The 20,880-nt window shown below is 44.1% G+C and overlaps 1 long non-coding RNA gene across 1 annotated transcript in view; it reads left to right on the top strand.

Moving 5' to 3' along the window:
• Positions 1-20,880, top strand: part of LOC132384417 (uncharacterized) — a 395,996-nt gene that overhangs the window by 308,543 nt on the left and 66,573 nt on the right. The gene's annotated exons all lie outside the window — the stretch shown is intronic.

Raw genomic sequence — 20,880 nt, 5'->3', positions numbered from 1 at the left:
AAGTATTAGTTTATAATATGTCGATGACCCTAGCCATCTGTACGGGCTACTGGGAGTTGCTTTCCTTTGTATTTCAATTGACATAGAGTTTCGGTGCTGCAACCTTTTAAGTAGATCTGAGGATTATTAAACCTTCCTGTTATGTTCAATCTGCCCACAAATGGAAACTGATGTGAGAAAGTGTCTATGATCTTTTCTGGATTTGTTTTACCATGGTGATCAGACTTCCAGAAACAAAGGTGATTGATTAATGCCAGATGATTATACTTTTTAAAATGTTTGTGCATAATTGGTTAGGTTTTCTGGTTAAATATTTGAATGGGGAATAGACTTTAGGGCATGCTTGGAAGGATTGGATCATGCCAATATTATGCAATCCTAAATCTCATTAAATATTAATTGTGACTAACAACAATTCTTTGGCTTAAGCATCAGGTCAGTAGACCTCTATACAATGCTTGGAAATCAGGGTTCCTGCTTTGTAGCTAGTAACAGGCTTGGAACTGATTTAATAGCTTAGTCATATACTTGACTAGAAGTACTAAACCATTAAGGAAAGTTCATAACAAAATCATAATTTCCACATAGCTGTCAAATTCCTTTTAAGGCCTCAGTTTTACTTACAAGGTTATTAAGTGCAGAAAAAACTTTAATTGACGTATCAGTAACTCTTTCACCAATCAACCTCCCAATTCTTTACTTCACCCCTCCGCCTCCTAATTTCACCCATCACCTTGTGTTTCTCCCTCCCCTCCATCCCACCTGTTAGAGTGATTTTTTTAAGTTTAGGTCATTTACATTTAGCAAATGGCTTTGGCTACCAGTCTCCTGTTCCTTGACAATGTATTGTGGATTAAGTTTGGAACAATGGATACCTGAAAGCCCAGTCCAGACATGCTGGCGCACGTGGAATGGATGCAAATCAGAAGGTGTGAAGTTTGTACGTAGCTTCAAAAGAAAGCATTGTCTACTTATTGTAAATATAGAATTGTCCTTTGTGTTTAGCAAATAAATATCAAGACCCACATCGGGCCAGCAGACCTTTCCACTGAAAGCAACTCCATATGATGCCTGCTGTACCTTGTTTTGTTGAATAAAGCTGCTTTGTATCTACCAGTAACTCTCTCTGGTGGCTTCATTCACGCAACACCACCCTCTTACTCTGACTCATCTTTTTTCTCCAGCCCTGCTGATGGTTCACAGACCAAAACATCAACTGTACGCTTTTACATAGTTTCTGCCTGACCTGCTGAGTTCCTTCAGCATTTTGTGTGTGTTGCTTGGATTTCCAGCATCTGCAGATTTTCTCTTGTTTGTTATCCATTGAAAAGATTTTTCAATGTGTATTTGTTTTGAAGCATTCTGGATGAAAATAAGCTTCACCACAGCCCTTCCTAAGAGCAGAAAAAATTGTTAAAAGGTAGAAGTTTGTTTTGCTATCAGTTCCACATGGAGAAGAGCAAATGAGGTACACATATTAAAGGAAGCAGCAGAAGTAAAATAGGCAATTACAGGAACACACACAAAATGCTGGTGGAACACAGCAGGCCAGGCAGCATCTACAGGGAGAAGCACTGTCAACGTTTCAGGCTGAGACCCTTTGTCAGGATGGTCTCGGCCCGAAACGACGACAGTGCTTCTCCTTATAGGTGCTGCCTGGCCTGCTGCGTTCCACCAGCATTTTGTGTGTTGTTTGAATTTCCAGCATCTGCAGATTTCCTCATGTAGGCAATTACAGGACTGTGATAGTATTGTGGTAGAAAAAATATTGGAAGAATATCCAATGGACAGGATCAATCTTTTCCTGGAAACCAGAGATTAATCAAAGGAAGTTGGTGTAGTTTTATGAGTGGTAGATCCCATCTGTTCAACTTGACTGGATCTTTTAAAGAGTTGATATAATGTATTGATGAGGGCAGTGTGGTTGACATAGTCTACATGAACTTCATTAAGGTCTTTAGAGATTGATCTCAAGGGTTGAAGCCCATGGAAACCAGGGCAAATTGGACCCAAATTTGGCTTGGTGATAGAGGCAGCAGGTGATGATAGAGAGCTAGAATACTTGTTACTATATTATTGATTTAGATATGAATGCAGGAGGTATGCTTGGTTAATTTGTAGGTGATATGAAAATCTGTAAAGTTGATAGTGTGGAGGATAGTGATAGGCCGCAGAATGATAGAGGATAGAGGTAGAGGGTAGAGTGGATAGAGGGGAACAGGTGGATGTTGTATACTTGAATTTCCAGAAGGCATTCGATAAGGTGCCACAAAAGAGACTTATAAATAAAATACGGAAGCCTAGAGTTGCAGGAAGTATATTGGCATGGATAGTGGATTGGTTAACCAATAGAAGGCAGAGAGTTGGTATAAATGGGTGTTTCTCCAGTTGGCAGTTAGTGGTGAGTGAGGTGCCGCAGGGGTTGGTGCTGGGCCCACAGCTGTTAACCATTTACGTTGATGATTTGGAAGAGGGGCTGCTTGTAGCGTAGCAAAATTTGCTGATGACACTAAAATGAGTGGAAAAGCAAATTGTGCAGAGGATGTGGAGAGTCTGCAGAAGAATATAGATAGGTTAAGTGATTGGGCCAAGGTCTGGCAGATGGAATACACTGTTGGTAAATGCAAGATCGTCCACTTCGAAAGGAATAATAGAAGAATAATAGAATTATTTAAATGGTGAAAGATTGCAGCATGCTGTTGTGCAGAGGGGAGTGTTTTATGTGGGGCATTAGGAACAGACCCAAATGCAAGACACAGACACTGAAGTACTGGGAACTGGACTGGACTAGAGTTAGGGATGGAACTGGTCACAGACTAGGAGCTGGGAGAGGAACACAGACTTGGGCTAGGAAAGCAGGACCAGGACAAGGAACTAGGAGCCTGGGCTTGGACTCCAAGCCGGAGACTGGACAAGGACCCAGAACCTGGATCTTGACTTAGGCTCAGACCCTGGAATGGGGCTAGGGGCTCAGAGTCCGAGCCGGAGACTGGGCAAGGACCCAGAACCTGGATCTTGACTTGGGCTCAGACCCTGGAATGGGGCTAGGGGCTCAGAGTCCGAGCCGGAGACTGGGCAAGGACCCAGAACCTGGATCTTGACTTGGGCTCAGACCCTGGAATTGGGCTAGGGGCTCAGAGTCCGAGCCGGAGACTGGGCAAGGACCCAGAACCTGGATCTTGACTTGGGCTCAGACCCTGGAATGGGGCTAGGGGCTCAGAGTCCGAGCCGGAGACTGGGCAAGGACCCAGAACCTGGATCTTGACTTGGGCTCAGACCCTGGAATGGGGCTAGGGGCTCAGAGTCCGAGCCGGAGACTGGGCAAGGACCCAGAACCTGGATCTTGACTTGGGCTCAGACCCTGGAATGGGGCTAGGGGCTCAGAGTCCGAGCCGGAGACTGGGCAAGGACCCAGAACCTGGATCTTGACTTGGGCTCAGACCCTGGAATGGGGCTAGGGGCTCAGAGTCTGAGCCGGAGACTGGGCAAGGACCCAGAACCTGGATCTTATCTCGGGCTCAGACCCTGGAGTGGGGCTAGGGGCTCAGAGTCCGAGCCGGAGACTGGGCAAGGACCCAGAACCTGGATCTTGACTTGGGCTCAGACCCTGGAATGGGGCTAGGGGCTCAGAGTCCGCCGGAGACTGGGCAAGGACCCAGAACCTGGATCTTGACTTGGGCTCAGACCCTGGAATGTGGCTAGGGGCTCAGAGTCCGAGCCGGAGACTGGGCAAGGACCCAGAACCTGGATCTTATCTCGGGCTCAGACCCTGGAATGTGGCTAGGGGCTCAGAGTCCGAGCCGGAGACTGGGCAAGGACCCAGAACCTGGATCTTGACTTGGGCTCAGACCCTGGAATGGGGCTAGGGGCTCAGAGTCCGAGCCGGAGACTGGGCAAGGACCCAGAACCTGGATCTTGACTTGGGCTCAGACCCTGGAATGTGACTAGGGGCTCAGAGTCCGAGCCGGAGACTGGGCAAGGACCCAGAACCTGGATCTTATCTCGGGCTCAGACCCTGGAGTGGGGCTAGGGGCTCAGAGTCCGAGCCGGAGACTGGGCAAGGACCCAGAACCTGGATCTTGACTTGGGCTCAGACCCTGGAATGGGACTAGGGGCTCAGAGTCCGAGCCGGAGACTGGGCAAGGACCCAGAACCTGGATCTTGACTTGGGCTCAGACCCTGGAATGGGGCTAGGGGCTCAGAGTCCGAGCCGGAGACTGGGCAAGGACCCAGAACCTGGATCTTATCTCGGGCTCAGACCCTGGAATGGGACTAGGGGCTCAGAGTCCGAGCCGGAGACTGGGCAAGGACCCAGAACCTGGATCTTGACTTGGGCTCAGACCCTGGAATGTGACTAGGGGCTCAGAGTCCGAGCCGGAGACTGGGCAAGGACCCAGAACCTGGATCTTATCTCGGGCTCAGACCCTGGAGTGGGGCTAGGGGCTCAGAGTCCGAGCCGGAGACTGGGCAAGGACCCAGAACCTGGATCTTATCTCGGGCTCAGACCCTGGAATGGGGCTAGGGGCTCAGAGTCCGAGCCGGAGACTGGGCAAGGACCCAGAACCTGGATCTTGACTTGGGCTCAGACCCTGGAATGGGGCTAGGGGCTCAGAGTCCGAGCCGGAGACTGGGCAAGGACCCAGAACCTGGATCTTGACTTGGGCTCAGACCCTGGAATGGGGCTAGGGGCTCAGAGTCCGAGCCGGAGACTGGGCAAGGACCCAGAATCTGGATCTTGACTTGGGCTCAGACCCTGGAATGGGGCTAGGGGCTCAGAGTCCGAGCCGGAGACTGGGCAAGGACCCAGAACCTGGATCTTGACTTGGGCTCAGACCCTGGAATGGGGCTAGGGGCTCAGAGTCCGAGCCGGAGACTGGGCAAGGACCCAGAACCTGGATCTTGACTTGGGCTCAGACCCTGGAATGGGGCTAGGGGCTCAGAGTCCGAGCCGGAGACTGGGCAAGGACCCAGAACCTGGATCTTATCTCGGGCTCAGACCCTGGAATGGGGCTAGGGGCTCAGAGTCCGAGCCGGAGACTGGACAAGGACCCAGAACCTGGATCTTGACTTGGGCTCAGACCCTGGAATGGGGCTAGGGGCTCAGAGTCCGAGCCGGAGACTGGGCAAGGACCCAGAACCTGGATCTTATCTCGGGCTCAGACCCTGGAATGGGGCTAGGGGCTCAGAGTCCGAGCCGGAGACTGGGCAAGGACCCAGAACCTGGATCTTATCTCGGGCTCAGACCCTGGAATGGGACTAGGGGCTCAGAGTCCGAGCCGGAGACTGGGCAAGGACCCAGAACCTGGATCTTATCTCGGGCTCAGACCCTGGAATGGGGCTAGGGGCTCAGAGTCCGAGCCGGAGACTGGGCAAGGACCCAGAACCTGGATCTTATCTCGGGCTCAGACCCTGGAATGGGGCTAGGGGCTCAGAGTCTGAGCCGGAGACTGGGCAAGGACCCAGAACCTGGATCTTGACTTGGGCTCAGACCCTGGAATGGGGCTAGGGGCTCAGAGTCCGAGCCGGAGACTGGGCAAGGACCCAGAACCTGGATCTTGACTTGGGCTCAGACCCTGGAATGGGGCTAGGGGCTCAGAGTCCGAGCCGGAGACTGGGCAAGGACCCAGAACCTGGATCTTGACTTGGGCTCAGACCCTGGAATGGGGCTAGGGGCTCAGAGTCCGAGCCGGAGACTGAGCAAGGACCCAGAACCTGGATCTTATCTCGGGCTCAGACTCCAGAACTAGGCAAAGACAGACATGGCTACAGGACTGGACGAGGTTTGGATTCTTCGAGGCTTTCCTGGGCAGGACAAGGTACTCCTTCCTGGAACGTAAGGCCAAAACCCTTTCTAGGATACAGGGCCAGGATGCTTTCACAGGGCCAAGCCCCTTCCTAGGACACCGGGCCAGGATGCTTACTAGGATGCAGGACCAGGATGACTGCCAATGTAAACCACCGAGAAAACTATCAGATGGAGAGGGGAAGGGAACAGAACAGCCTCAGGGTAACAGCAAAGACAACCTGACTTACCCAACTGAGGCAACCGCAGGGCAACAGAAAGGTTGGCCTGACTTATCCCCACGGAGGCAAGGACAGGAAGGGAGCTCAGTCCAGGGTGGCTCTGAGTCTCAGGGCAGCCAGCAACCTTGGCAGGCTATGGAAACAGGCAAATCTATATCAGCTCGGAGTGGCAGACGGCCACTCAGCTGGCCCCAGAAACAGCCAAATCCATACCCTGATGACTCCTCCAACTAGAGGCAACAAGACTCCATGAAGCAGTAGTCCTCCAACCAGGCCTAGAGATTACAAAGTGCTACTTTAGCCTTCCACCAGTAGGTTGCTCTAAGGGGACACTGACAAGACAAACCAACCCCCAGACTCAATCCCAGGGCCACTGATATTCCCAGCCCCAAGACAAGAATCAGGTGCCTATGATTAAGCCCAACTGAAACAAGGGACAGCCAGAAGACCCAGAGTCCAGAGTCCACAGACTGGACCGTGAACTGGAATACTGATTTCAATGACTGGACCATGACAGGGAGTGCTTGTTCATGAATCGCAAAAAGTTGGCTTGCAGGTACAACAGGTTATTAAGAAGACAAATGGAATGTTGGCCTTCATTGCTAGAGGGATTGAATTCAAGAGCAGGGAGGTCATGCTGCAACTATACAGGGTACTGGTGAGGCTGCACCTGGAGTACTGTGTGCAGTTCTGGTCTCTGTACTTGAGGAAGTATATACTGGCTTTAAAGGCAGTACAGAGGAGGTTCACCAAGTTGATTGCAGGGATGAAGGGGTTAACCTATGAGGAGAGATTGAGTTGCCTGGGAATATGCTTTCTGGAATTCAGAAGAATGAGAGAGGATCTTATAGAAACATACAAAATTTTAAAAGGGATAGATAAGATAGAAGTAGGAAAGTTGTTTCCATTGGTAGGTCAGACTAGAACTAGGGGACATTGCCTCAAGATTCAAGGGAGAAGATTTAGGACGGAGGTGAGGAAAAACTGTTTTTCCTAGAGAGTGGTGAATCTATGGAATTCTCTGCGCAGGGAAGCAGTTGAGGCTTCTTCACTAAATACACTTAAGATACAGTTAGATAGATTTTTACAGAGGGGAATTAAGGGTTATGGGGAAAAGGCAGGTAGATGGAGCTGAGTTTATGGACAGATCAGCCATGATCTTATTGAATGGGGGGCAGGCTTGATGGGCCAGATGGCCCACTCCTACTCCTATCTCTTATGTTCTTATGATATTGATAACTAATAAGCATAGGATATACCCATTGAATGATAGGTCCTAGTGGTGAACTGATGGCCTGAAGGACTTTGGATGAGTCCAGGGATTTCTAAGGATGGAAGCAGATAATGAAGAAAGCATTTGGGATATTTGCCTCCAATAGCCAGGATATAGAATACCAGCAGAGAGGCTGGTACAGTTTTCTAGTTGCCATTGTATTAAGAACATGAATGCTCTGGAGAGAGCGCAGAGATAATTCCACAGGACGTTACCCAAAATGGAACTTTTTAATTGAGAGAATATACCTGAGAGGCTATCTTTGTTTCTCTTGGAGTACAAGAGGCTTAGGTGGCACCTTAAAGAGATACACAAGAGATAAAAGGCATCGATAACAAAAAGACTTGAACAAGTGTTGAAGGTGTAGTATCTTCTCCATTGAGGAAGACTGAAACACAGTTTTCACTTTGGCTTTCTTAAATTTACGTGACATACAGTATATTCGGTGTCTGTCTGCCATTAGTTTCTAATTTAGTGAACATTTGGGAAATGTGCATGACACTATATTCAAGAATCTGATTCTGAGTTTTACAATTGGTCTTGGCATATCTGGTGCAATCTGCCCGATTTATCAGCACTTGCACCAGATCTATTTACTTGGTTTTCATCATTGTCCCACACCCCGAAAAATTCATGACCACAGAGCTAATTCCTTCAGGCACTGTGAACTGGTAAGGGCTGCTACCCAAAGTGCGTTGATCAGCTTGAAAACGTTATAATCACAACAGCAAAGCAGGCATTAGACCTAAGGCACTACTTCATTTTAATGAATATTCCTATAAGCTGCTAATTATACACCCACTATCAAATCTCAGAAATCTTTCCACCCTGAAATACGTAGAAATATTTCAAATTTAAGCTGATTCTTAAAATTAAAAAGGCTGTACATCATTACAAGTCAGGGCACAGCCACCAGCACATCTTGGGAACCGCCTTGAAAACTAGAACTTAATTTTTAATTGTACATCACTGAAATCACTAACTGCAAAGATCAATAAAAGTTGTCCTTATTTGTAAGAAAGAGCCAGTGCGGGTAGTTGTCAAAAAGACTCACAAGAAAATGAAGAGAGATGTCTTCACACAATGTGTTGTTATTGTCTGGAATGCACTACATCAAAATGTAGGGTATTAAGAGTCATCAGTAATGCTCAAAGAGCGATTGAGTAAACACTTGAAAAGTATTTGAAGGACCATAGGAAAGCTCCTACAGAGTGGTTCCTATTATATTCCCTTATCTTCATATTCAGAAACCTATTCTGATCATGAAGGAAACTATACCGATTTTATCAGATGCAGTTAAGTTCTAAAGAAAACCAATAAATGAGAACTTTCATGATAAAGGAAGGAGTGTATTTCATTTTATTTACCTTCTGTCACAACTTGCTTCAAACTCATTTCACTTCCACAACATATTTTACAGTCTTCTTGAAAATATCCAGCACTTTTTTCCTTAGGTCTGAGAGGCGGCCAATTATTCATCCCATTAACTTTCCTCAGTCTCCAAGCCACACATACCAGCACACAGTCTCTTGACTCACTCTCACTAAGAATTGCATGCTTAATCACATTTGTTGGCTTTTCCACCCACTGTTCTCCTCAAAGGTATACTTATAAATGTCGGGAAGATTCAAAAACAACATTCTTTCAGAGAGATAAAGTTGGTGCACTCAGCGAAGTTCCATATGATCCATCTGTTCTTGCTTATGCTGCCCTTCCAAATGAAAATAAGGACTCAATGACCCTGTTTCCTTTTTTTTTGGCCTCTGTTATCTTGTAAACCTATGTTCTGCAGCTCATCCCACAGAATCATCTGTTGCACCGGTTCTGGGCTACCTTGAAGTGGAATACTGACCACAGCCAATAAAACGAAAACATTGCCCAGTTCCTATTCAATCCACCCTGTCTATAATAACATCACGGAATTGTGGAACTATTTTCTTCTTTTCAAATCACCGATCACCAAAGTTAATTCATCAAACATGAAGAACATATCCTCAAAGGATGAGTGCTGTTGGCAAGGTTGGTATTCTTATCCATTATCAAAATGCTCATCAATTAAACTCGACCATATTGATGCAACACTAAAAGACATATATAGGTCAAATACCTTTAATTGTGTAGTGCTTTTAGTGATGTTTCGCGATGCTTTAAAAAGTAGCATCAATTTACTTCACATATTTTTTGAAAAATCTAATATCCAGTAGGATATGGTTACATAGTGATAGGATTTGAGCCATTGGGGTGTGAATCACCTTTACAGGCTTATTGATGACTTGGCTGGTGATATAACTCATTATTTTGAGATCTTCAATACATTGTTTTATAAATAGTTTTAACCATAAGTTATCTTTTGATGATTCTTTGGTTAATCCTGTAGCCTCCATCCTAATCTATAAATAAGGAGCCAAAATACTATGCCAATCTTTATCCTCTACAAGACTGTGTTTATCCCTTAATAGTCCAAAGGGAACAATTACAAATTGCAGTCAAAGCTCTTAATAACCCTTAATAAAGGTGCTGATGTGCAACAGCATAGATAATAAAGTATTAAAAAGAGACTGACTAACAAGAATTTACTCATTTTTATAAATACAATAGATTCTGCAAATGCTGGAAATCTTGAGCAATACACATATGAGGAACTCAGCAAGTTAGACAGCACTCTTGGAGGTGAATAAACAGTCGACGTTTTGCGTCAAGACCCAATGTACATAAGCTATTTTTTAAATTTATATTCATTGTGTTTTTATTATTATTATTATTATTATTATGTTCTTTAAGTGTGTTTTTTTTTTGGTGCTGCATCGTATCCGGAATAACAATTATTTTGTTCTCCTTTGTACTCAGTGTACTGGAAATGACATTAAATAATCCTGAATCAGCATTGGAAAGGAAGGGGTCAGACACCAGAATAATAAGGTGGGGGGAGGAGAAGGAATAGAAGCTGGGAGACGATAAGTGGAAGAGGTAAAAGGCTGAAGAAGAATGAATCTGTAAGGAAAGGAAAGTTGACCATGGAAGAAAGGGAAGGAGGAGAGTGGTGGAAGGCTGAGGAGAAGAGAAGGAGTGACTGGGGTACCAGAACAGGGAATGGAAAAAGAGAGAAGGGATAGAGTTTTTATATATATATAATTCCTTTTGTGTAGTTAAATGTCTCAAGAGGCTGGTGGTGGCATCCGTTAGTCTCGTGAGACCATGGATCCGTGCCTGGGATGGTTTCCAGGACACAAGCCTGGGCAGGGTTGTATGGAAGACCGGCAGTTGCCCATGCTGCAAGTCTCCCCTCTCCACGACACAGATGTTGCCCAAGGGAAGGGCAAGGGCTGATACAGCTTGGCACCAGTGATGTCACAGGAGTTGCCAGAACGAGGTTTAAGGCAACATCGGACTGCCTTAGGGACTCCAGCTCCAGACTTGTCCTCAGGGTTTACTCTCTAAGCCTCTCCCATGAGTGGGTATGGCCGCAAGGCAGCGGAGGCTTGAAATCAGAGTTTTCCCTCTCTTAGCTGGACTGCCTTCCTAGGCTGACGAGCTCCATCTACCCGAAGCACTGGTTTTAAGGCACCAGGACCCACCTTCGCCCCTTCTCCTGTCAGTAGAAACAGTTCTGCCGGGCTTAGAGGCTAAGCCACACGAGAAGCCAGGAGCTGGACTTGGTTGTCAGGTGCATGCTGGGAGGAGCATATTTAGGTAGTGGGAGCTTGTCCCCACTACCTCCCCTCGGCTTGACAAGCTTGGAACCATTAGCAAGTAACAGTATGGAAAGAAACTTGTACTTTAGTGTAAAGAATGAGACTTTCATTACTAAAGAGAATAAGAAACAGTAGAAGTACTTAATTATTACTTTGGATGAAAAAATTGGTTGCAAAATGCTAAGTGAAAAATTACAGAGCTACAATTAATATTAGATACATGATGTTATTAAGCAAGTGAATGGAAGCATAATGCATCCCAGAGTTTCCTGGAGATGTACATTTTGAATAGTGTATCAATGCTAGTAGTACCATTTTACATTCAAACTCACTGGAAGTTATTGAGTTAATTTTTAAGCCATTCATAATTTCCAGTAAATTACTTGTGCTCCACCAATAGCTTTGCCAAACCAGTGCAAAGATAATTATCATAGTTCATCTCTGAAGTTAAATCAGCGCCAGCTGCAAATTTCCTAGGTATTTGTCAGCTTTCTTGCTTTCGCCAATTGGACTGAAAATTATTAGTGTAGGTGACTGTATTTAAATTCAAGTACACAAAATATTATGTAGTGAAACTCAGGGCATTTGGATTTTGGGTTTCATTTCCGGCTCTGTTTGTAAGGAGTTTGTATGTTCTCTTCATGACTATATAGGTTTCCTCCAAGTGCTCTGGTTTCCTCCCACAGTCCAAAGACATACCAGTTGGTAGGTTAATTGATCATTGTAAATTATTCTGATTGGGCTGGTGTTTAATAGGTGGATTGCTGACTTGCTGAACTGGAAAGACCTGTTTTTCACTGTATCACTGAATAAATATTTAACAAATAACAAATAAAACTAGCAACTAGCAACAGGGGAGCTGAAGGCAGTGTGGACAGGGCCAATGAACTTAACCTGTTCTTCAACAGATTTGACGCTGTGGCCCCTGCCCATCCCCCACATGATTCATCTGTTGTCAGCCCCCAACCAACACATACTCCACTCTCCCCTCCTACCCCTCCTCACAGCCCCCCACCCTGCTCTCATGACTACACCCCTCCCACACCTGAAACCACCACGGTGGGCTTCACAGCTGAACGGGTGAGAAGACAGCTGAAACATCTCTACCCAAGCAAGGCTGCAGGCCCGGATGGTGTCAGCCCTAGGGTGCTCAAAGCCTGTGCCCCCCAGCTATGTGGAGTAATTCACCATGTCTTCAACCTGAGCCTGAGTCTCCGGAGGGTTCCTGTGCTGTGGAAGACATCCTGCCTCGTTCCTGTGCCGAAGACTCCGTGCCCCAGTGGCTCCAATGATTACAGACCAGTGGCATTGTCCTCCCACATCATGAAGACCCTGGAGAGACTTGTTCTAGAGTAGCTCCGGCCTATGTTTAGGCCACACTCAGACCCCCTCCAGTTCTCCTACCAGCCCCGACTAGGAGTTGAGGATACCATCGTCTACCTGCTGAACCATGTCTACGCCCACCTGGACAAGCCGGTGAGCACTGTGAGGGTCATGTTTTTTGACTTCTCCAGCATATTCAACACCATCCGCCCTGCTCTGCTGGGTGAGAAGCTGACAGTGATGCAGGTGGATGCTTCCCTGGTGTCATAGATTATTGATTACCTGACTGGCAGACCACAGTACATGCACTTGCAACACTGTGTGTCAGACAGAGTGGTCAGCAGCACTGGGGCTCCACAGGGGACTGTCCTGTCTCCCTTTCTCTTCACCATCTACACCTCGGACTTCAACTACTGCACAGAGTCTTGCCATCTTCAGAAGTTTTCTGATGACTCTGCCATAGTTGGATGCATCAGTAAGGGAGATGAGGCTGAGTACAGGGCTATGGTGGGAAACTTTGTCACAAGGTGTGAGCAGAATCATCTGCAGTTTAATGTGAAAAGACTAAGGAGCTGGTGGTGGACCTGAGGAGGGCTAAGGCACTGGTGACCCCTGTTTCCATCCAAGGGGTCAGTGTGGACATGGTGGAGGATTACAAATACCTGGGGATATGAATTGACGATAAACAGGACTGGTCAAAGGACACTGAGGCTGTCTACAAGAAGGGTCAGAGCCGTCTCTATTTTCTGAGGAGACTGAGGTCCTTTAACATCTGCCGGACAATGCTGAGGATGTTCTACGAGTCTGTGGTGGCCAGTGCTATCATGTTTGCTGTTGTGTGCTGTGGCAGCAGGCTGAGGGTAGCAGACACCAACAGAATCAACAAACTCATTTATAAGGCCAGTGATGTTGTGGGGGTGGAACTGGACTCTCTGATGGTGGTGTCTGAAAAGAGGATGCTGTCCAAGTTGCAGGCCATCTTGGATAATGACTCCCATCCACTCGATAATGTACTGGTTAGGCACAGGAGTACATTCGGCCAGAGACTCATTGCACCAAGATGTAACACTGAGCGTCATAGGAAGTCATTCCTACCTGTGGCCATCAAACTTTACAACTCCCCCCTCAGAGAGTCAGACACCCTGAGCCAATAGGCTGGTCCTGGACTTATTTCCACTTGGCATGACTAACTTATTATTATTTAATTATTTATGGTTTTATATTGCTATATTTCTTCACTATTCTTGGTTGGTGCGGCTGTAATGAAACCCAATTTCCCTCGGGATCAGTAAAGTATGTCTGTTTGTCTGTCTAAACATAAATATTTAACAAAGAAATAAAAATTAATAATAAATTAATATAAGACATGCTTCCGGCTGCTAATTGGTCATGTAAATTGGATGTGCCCAAATTGCAGATATTTTCAGGGCAATGAAAAATTCAGATGGACTTTTTAGGGACCTGGCAAAGGCATAATGGGCCAGATTTTCTCCACCTACCCTGTAATTTATCATGCATATACTTAATCATCTTTATTGCGGGTTTAGCGTAGCTTTGTGCCCGAAGCAATTCATTGCACTCCTTCACATACTATTAATGTAAGGGCAAAATAGGAATAAGTTTATGGGCTCTTTTATATTCTTCTGCAAAATAATTGAATCCTTGCATTTATCTTCAAATATCACTGCCCTCTCCAATCCAGCCCACTTTCACCCCTTACCCCTCACACAATGAACACACCTAAATCCACAGTTCAGGAACTTTAGAAGTAGGAAAATGGATGCACTAATTGGTATAATTTACATCCCTGCCATGTTTCACATCAGAATAAAGGTGATCATTCAAGAACTGAGGTTGGCTATACATGACAGTGAGAGGAATGTTTATGATAGTAGGCTGAACTCACCAGAATTTTTTTCAAAACAGAAGTAACATTAAAAAATACAAGATTAAAATGGTACAGCCCAATTCAAAGACTGCAGAATCCAATTCAGTTCATATTGACCACATTTTAGCTTATTGTAGGGAGACTGATGTGCTCTAAGAATGTGATTGACTTTCCAGAGTCAGGTAGCTCAGGTGTTTCAGATGCAAATTTTATTTGAGCCTCCATCAAATTGTTTAGTTTCTGATGCACCATCAATAACTCTCGGAGACGTGAGGCGAGAGATAGGCTTTTATTAGCTGGAAGAGAGAGCACTATCAGCAACAAGAGACCATCACACAACTTCCTGGAAACTGAGGAAGGGGCTGTGCCTCCAATCGCCTTTATACAGGGGTCTGTGGGAGGAGCCACAGGAGCATCAGTGGGGGGGGGGGGCATCTTCAGACAGGTATATGTAGTTCACCACAGTGTCATCACCATAAGAATGCAATATTTATAGAAATGTGAGCTTAAATAAAAAGAACTTGACTTACGAGGGGTGATTGATAAGTTTGTGGCCTAAAGTAGAAGGAGTCAATTTTAGAAAGCCTAGCACATTTATTTTTCAACATAGTCCCCTCCTACATTTACACACTTAGTCCAGTGGTTGTGGAGCATACGGATCTTGGACCTCCAGAAAGTGTCCACAGCAGGGGTGATTGATAAGTTCGTGGCCTAAGGTAGAAGGAGATGAGTTATACAGCTCTCGTTACATGCACGTGCAGGTCAACTCTTTGAGTGATTATGCAGAAAGTTTGACGTTAATAACTCATCAAGGGTGATAGATAAGTTTGTAGCCTAAGGTAGAAGGAGATGAGTTATTAACGTCAAACTTTCTCCATAATCACTCACAGCGTTGAACTACATGTGCATGTAACAAGAGCTGTATAACTCATCTGCTTCTACCTTAGGCCACGAACATCAATCACCCCTTGTAGTGCCACAAAATTATTGTTTCCAAGTTTGAACAAATTTAAAGATCAAGTGATAACAGGTACATTGAACAAATTTCACAACTTACGCTGGTGATATCAAAATTGATTCTGAAAGGGTGAGTGCAGATTGGAGAGTATAACTGAATTTTAAAAAAATTCTACGGACACTGGCAATCTAAAACAAAGCCAGAAAGTGCTGGGAAAACTAATCTGGCTGGGTAGCAATTGTGGAGAGACAAACTTGAGCAACCCTGAAGGTCAGAGACTCTTCATCTGAACTAGAGGGTGTTAAAGAAGAAGAAATTGTAAGAATATACATGCAAGTATAACAAATAAAAGGTGGTTTTGGGTGGGAAACAGGATAAGAAAAAGAAGATTAAAGCAAGTTCTAGTGATTCTCATGAAAACTCATCTACTTAAAATGTTAACTGTGGACCTTAGTTTTGCTACAGAATTCATCATGCTATAGCCCCTATCCTTCTCAGTTCAAGCATTTTTGTTGCCTAATAAGTTACTGCAAACTGATGACAGTATGGAAAATTGGGTACCTAGGCCTAAATTAACAGGCAAAGCAGCTGATTAACAAATAAGATGCTGGAAAAATGCAGAACATCAGGCAGCATCTTTGGAGAGAAATGGACATTCAGTATTTCAGGTCAAATTTATCAGTCCAGATAAAGGATCTTAACCCAAGACATTGACCTTCTTGGATCCTCCCTGACCTGCTGAGTTCCTCCAGTGTCTTGTCTGTAGCTCCAAATTCCAGCATTTCAATTTTCTCCAAGCCAGCTGCTTATCTATTTATTTAATCAGATTAACAGTGTAAGGACAGGGAAGGAAGTACACTTTATAGTGAATGAATTCATTTTCAAATTGGGTAACTATAGAGGAGTTAGAAAAACCTAATTCAATTGCTGAAATCAAGGACTGACATCCAAGAGTAATGAACAGATAGTCAAATACATGCAAATCTGTCCACAGGTAATTCTGTTGGAATAATTAGATGCAATGGTGTTAAACTTACTTTTAATAACTTTGCATTGCAGGAAACATATAATTTGAACATTAACACAGTCTTTTATATTCTTCAATGCTGATTTAATTTTTTATTTCCTCTTTGGTCTTTAGTTAATCAGTCTCTTTGATTTCTCCTGGTGAAGCCAATATGTCTAACATCAATGCAAATAACTGCAAGGAGCTTGTGAACTGGTTTCCACTGTATAGCACAGTATTCAAGGATAAAGTGGAGAGTAAGCTTCTCTTCCCAGCCATTATAACGTAGCAAGCATTTATGATCCTTGTCATTTTGCAACACGTAAAAATAGATTAGATCAGAAATGGCTCAGCTTTATGCAAGTCATACAGTCTACGAAGCTATTTCTAGCTTTATTAATTTAATGCATGTTCATCTTGTGAGGTCAAAGGTTTCTACTTGCTGAAATGGAAATAAGTAAAAAGAGGCTTTTCAGCTGAGGGTGAACCATTTGAGAATGTGTACATTTGCCCGCTCGCATACATAAATCATCGATTTTCTTTACCCAATAAGCTATAATTCTGTAAGTTAGAGTTAGAGTTCAACACATCTCCCCACCTGTGTAAATGCTGAACAGTAACAGTACCTTCCCACATGTTTGCTCTCTCCTGAAAGAGCCACAATTAAAGGTTCACATGGCCTGTGTCCTCTCCTCCTGAACTCTGCTGCCACTTTGCTCACAAACAGTGTTTTCTTGCTCCTGGCTCTGATGTGGGTAAACCAGGTGTCCATCAGAAAGCAAGAGAAACTGCCAACAGGCTTTTTACTTACAATGAATTCTTTTACCTCAGTCTCAGTGATTTCAGAAACATATTTTATCTGGTTTCTGTACTATTCCAAATAATATTTGCAGAGTACCTAAATGAAATGCAGTTCCAGCCTAAAGAGAAGGCTGGAAGAGAAGTGATATTATTTTAAAGCTTCTACTGTTAACAAGGCTACTGTTTATATCCTTTTATCTGAAAACAATTTTGAAGGCTTTTGATTGGGACTGTATGAGGTCATTGAAGGAGGAATGTACTATAGGTGTATATAAGAAAGGATAACCTTTCTTAACAAGTCAGAAAGGGGTGGCAAAAGCTGCAGTCTTGTAGCACCAGTGACCTGGGTTCCTGACCTCCTGCATGACCTTGTGCAGTTTGCACATTCTTCCCGTGACTCCGTAGGATTCCCCCGGGCCCCAAAGACAGGTGAGTTGGCAGGTTAGCCGGTCACTGTAAACTGCCCTGAGTGGACGGGTGACGGGTACAACCTGGGGGGAGTCGATAGGAATGTGGGATGAATAAAATGGGATCAGTACAGGGTCAATCTAAATAGGTGCCTAGTAATTGATGTAAACCTAGGAGACAAAGGGTCTGGTTCCTTGATGTGTCACTCTGTGACTTTAAAATTACAAGATCTCTAGGATTCTTTATCATATTGGCTGTTGCAATGTTTTCTATGACTGTGGGAGGAAACTAGAGCACGTAGGGAAAATCTACACATTCCACGTGGAGGACGTACACATCTTACAGAGTGCCAAACTCACTAACATTCTGAGTTATAATAGCGGCATGCTAACTTTATTCTAAAACAACTGCAGAAGTCCGAGATAGTGCATTTCTAAAACAACTGCAGAAGTCCGAGATAGTGCATTTACCTAAAAATGTGAAGAAGTTGGTTAAGTTGGCATCAAGATTAAACAAAATAATAAAACGCTAACACGTTTTCAAATGAGATAGGCAGCGTACAGTTAGGGAGCCAATTGACTCAGGACAATTGTGCCCTGCTTATATTTGTTGGTCAACTCACCTCGCAATGAGCAGGCTTGTCTGCCTGTTAAATATCTAAAAATTAATTACATAAAAATCAGTTGTTCATTCCAGCACACATTCTCAAAAATTTGACATCTACTTGAGATGTATTCCGGTGAAAATGTTTGTGAAATTGTTTTGTTATGGTTGAAGATTGATCGAGGTTTTCAACATTTTAAAATGAAGAAATCTTTCTTAGAGAGAGAACTATGTCGAGAAATTGGGGATGGGGTAACCATATTTAATAGCCCCTGAATTTAGTTGCAGTGACTATGAAGCACAATTAACCAAAATCCACTCAGTGTAACATAGGCAACGAGCCAACTGTAAGCTACTTGGTAATTCCAACAAATGCAGCTTCTAGCCAACAATAATAATATCTTCATTGACTGAATACATCTGTCGGGAGCCAACTTCGTGAGCAGACAAAGCTAGCCTACACACCTGTTAGGAAGGTGCATGGTGGAAACAGTAGCTGTGGATAAGCTTCCTATACCTGAGGTTAACGAGGAATTTTTTGAGATGAGAATGTGCTCTCTGATTTTCCGTAGGGTGTATAGGATTTCTTGAAAGAAGAAATGAAAAAAAAGAGAAATGTCCCATAACTTCAAATAGCTTAAGAATACTCCAGATCGATCCTGAGCAGACAGTGGGATCCATCAGGAGGTGGAGGGTCGAACCAGGAGTTGAAGGCCACAGTGTAAAAAGATTGAAGGGCTCACTTGAGTAGGCTGGTAAATGTGTCTTCAGAATCACACACCAATTCTTCCACGTCAGAAACTGCTCAATTTATCTATAGAAAATACATCAATAATCTCGAAAGAGTGCAAAGAAAATTTATAAGGGTGCTTCCGAACCTTGAAGACTTGAGTTAAAGAGAGAGGTTGAATAGGTTAGGACTTTATTCACTGGTGTGCAAGAGAATGAAGGGAGATCTTATAGATCATATATGTCAAACTCAAGGCCCGCTGGCCAAATCTGGCCCACGGTGGAATTATCTTCGGCCCGCGAGATATCTAATTACTATTAAAGCTGGCCCCAGTAATTGAAGCGCCTATGGTGTATGATATGGCTAATGCTGAGTTTATTCAGGTACCAGGTTTTCAGGGTTTTTAGTGTTTATTCGGCAGTCTTCTTCATAAGAAACGGAATTTGTAAAGTGAAACATTTTGTAGTTATAGCAGAGACTGAGACACATGAGAGCAGGCTGAAAAAACGGAGGCAACGAAAGCTGCGTTCGCACGCATCCGACTGATCCGGCCCGCATGAAGCTGCATTTTGCTCAATCCGGCCCGTGACCTAAAATGAGTTTGACACCCCTGTTATAGATTATACAAAATTATAAAGACTATAGATAGGGTGAATGCTTGCAGGCTTTCTCACTTCAGGTTGGATAAAACTAGAACTAAAGGTTTTGGCTGAAATTAAAAATATTAAGGGGACTCTGAAGGGAATCTTCTTCACTCAGAGGCTGCTGCAAGTGTGGAACAAGGCGCTGGGACAGTGGTAGACTTGAGTTCCATTGCAACATTTAAGAGAACTTTGGGTAGGTTCATGAATGAGGGGGTTATTATGAAAGGCTATGATCCGGGTGCAAGTAGATGGACGAGGCTGAAGATTAGGCTGGGTGCAGACTATCGGTGTTGTAGTGCTCTGTGATTCCATCAGCCATTCCCACCCAAACAACAGTCACCTACCAAACATCTCCACCAATCACAATGTACACTTTTAGTGTAAATGGGCAAAGCGTTGTCAAGGATGGTATTTATCGTTCCCAAGCTCCACACTTCACGTGCGTAGCTATGCTGCCAGTCCCACAGCTGCAAGTGCTGCCAAAGCCTGCTGGCTACAATACCATGATGTCCCTCCAACGCTTAGATAACGAAGAACTGCATGATTCAGATGGTGTGGAAAGGGAAGAAAAGGACTGATGAGTAAGACCCACCCTCATGCTGGAGGGGGTATCATATCTTCCATAATACCAAACAAATGTCTGATACTAAGTGCAGATGATCTTCGATTCTAGAAATAACAAGTGTTCTTTCTACATTACAGAGCATAATTGTTCATTGGAGATCTCTACAAACTTCTTTCTTGGTTGTGTGACTCAGCCATTCAGTAGTAACTACATTTCTATTTCCCAGATGATGTTTTGTCAATTAGGAGACCATTGTAGCTAAGGTTTTCTGTACATTTATACAACAAAATAAATATATTTATGCAGCACAAGCTTTATTTCTGCATTAGCAGACAACTGTTTATTAAATGGAGTGACTTATGTAAACCAAACTGCAATTTTACAAAACTGTTGAATTTATTGTAGATGCAACACAATATACAGTACATTCTGTTCCATATTATCAACAGACCAGCAGATGAAAATAACACTTCAAACTTTAGGCTATCATTATCATATTTATAAGGCCAGTGGCCGATGTCAAACACATATTATGTAACCAAAATATCATATTGCAAAAATTAGTACTTTCTACCATTTGAAAGCAGAGCCAAAGCCTACAGATGGTTTGACATTCATGATGTGTTAAAGCCCCAACCATCTGTACCATGGCATTGCAGAACATGCCCATATCAGTGTCAGACTTGGCTCAGCAGGCTTTGAATCAGAAGGTCTTGAGTTGAAATCGCGCTCTAGTCTAGAGACATGCATATAATCAAAAGTGCCACTTCAATACAGCAGTAAAAAAGTAAATATATGCAGTGTCTGGACAGTTTTTCACCCACAATATGTCTTTTGAGAATAACCAATCTTCATTCTAATTTGTATTTATCAATATTTAGGTCTGCTCTTGTTACCCCAAAAGGTAAAATATTGATTGTTTTTAACAATTGCAATAGGTTTAAACATAAAAAAGTTTGGTGTTA

The sequence above is a fragment of the Hypanus sabinus genome, chromosome 2, assembly GCF_030144855.1.
Source record: "Hypanus sabinus isolate sHypSab1 chromosome 2, sHypSab1.hap1, whole genome shotgun sequence".
NCBI classification, from domain to species: Eukaryota; Metazoa; Chordata; class Chondrichthyes; order Myliobatiformes; family Dasyatidae; genus Hypanus; species Hypanus sabinus.
The sequence above is the reverse complement of the archived record's forward strand: the minus strand, read 5'-3'. Positions and strand labels throughout refer to the sequence as shown.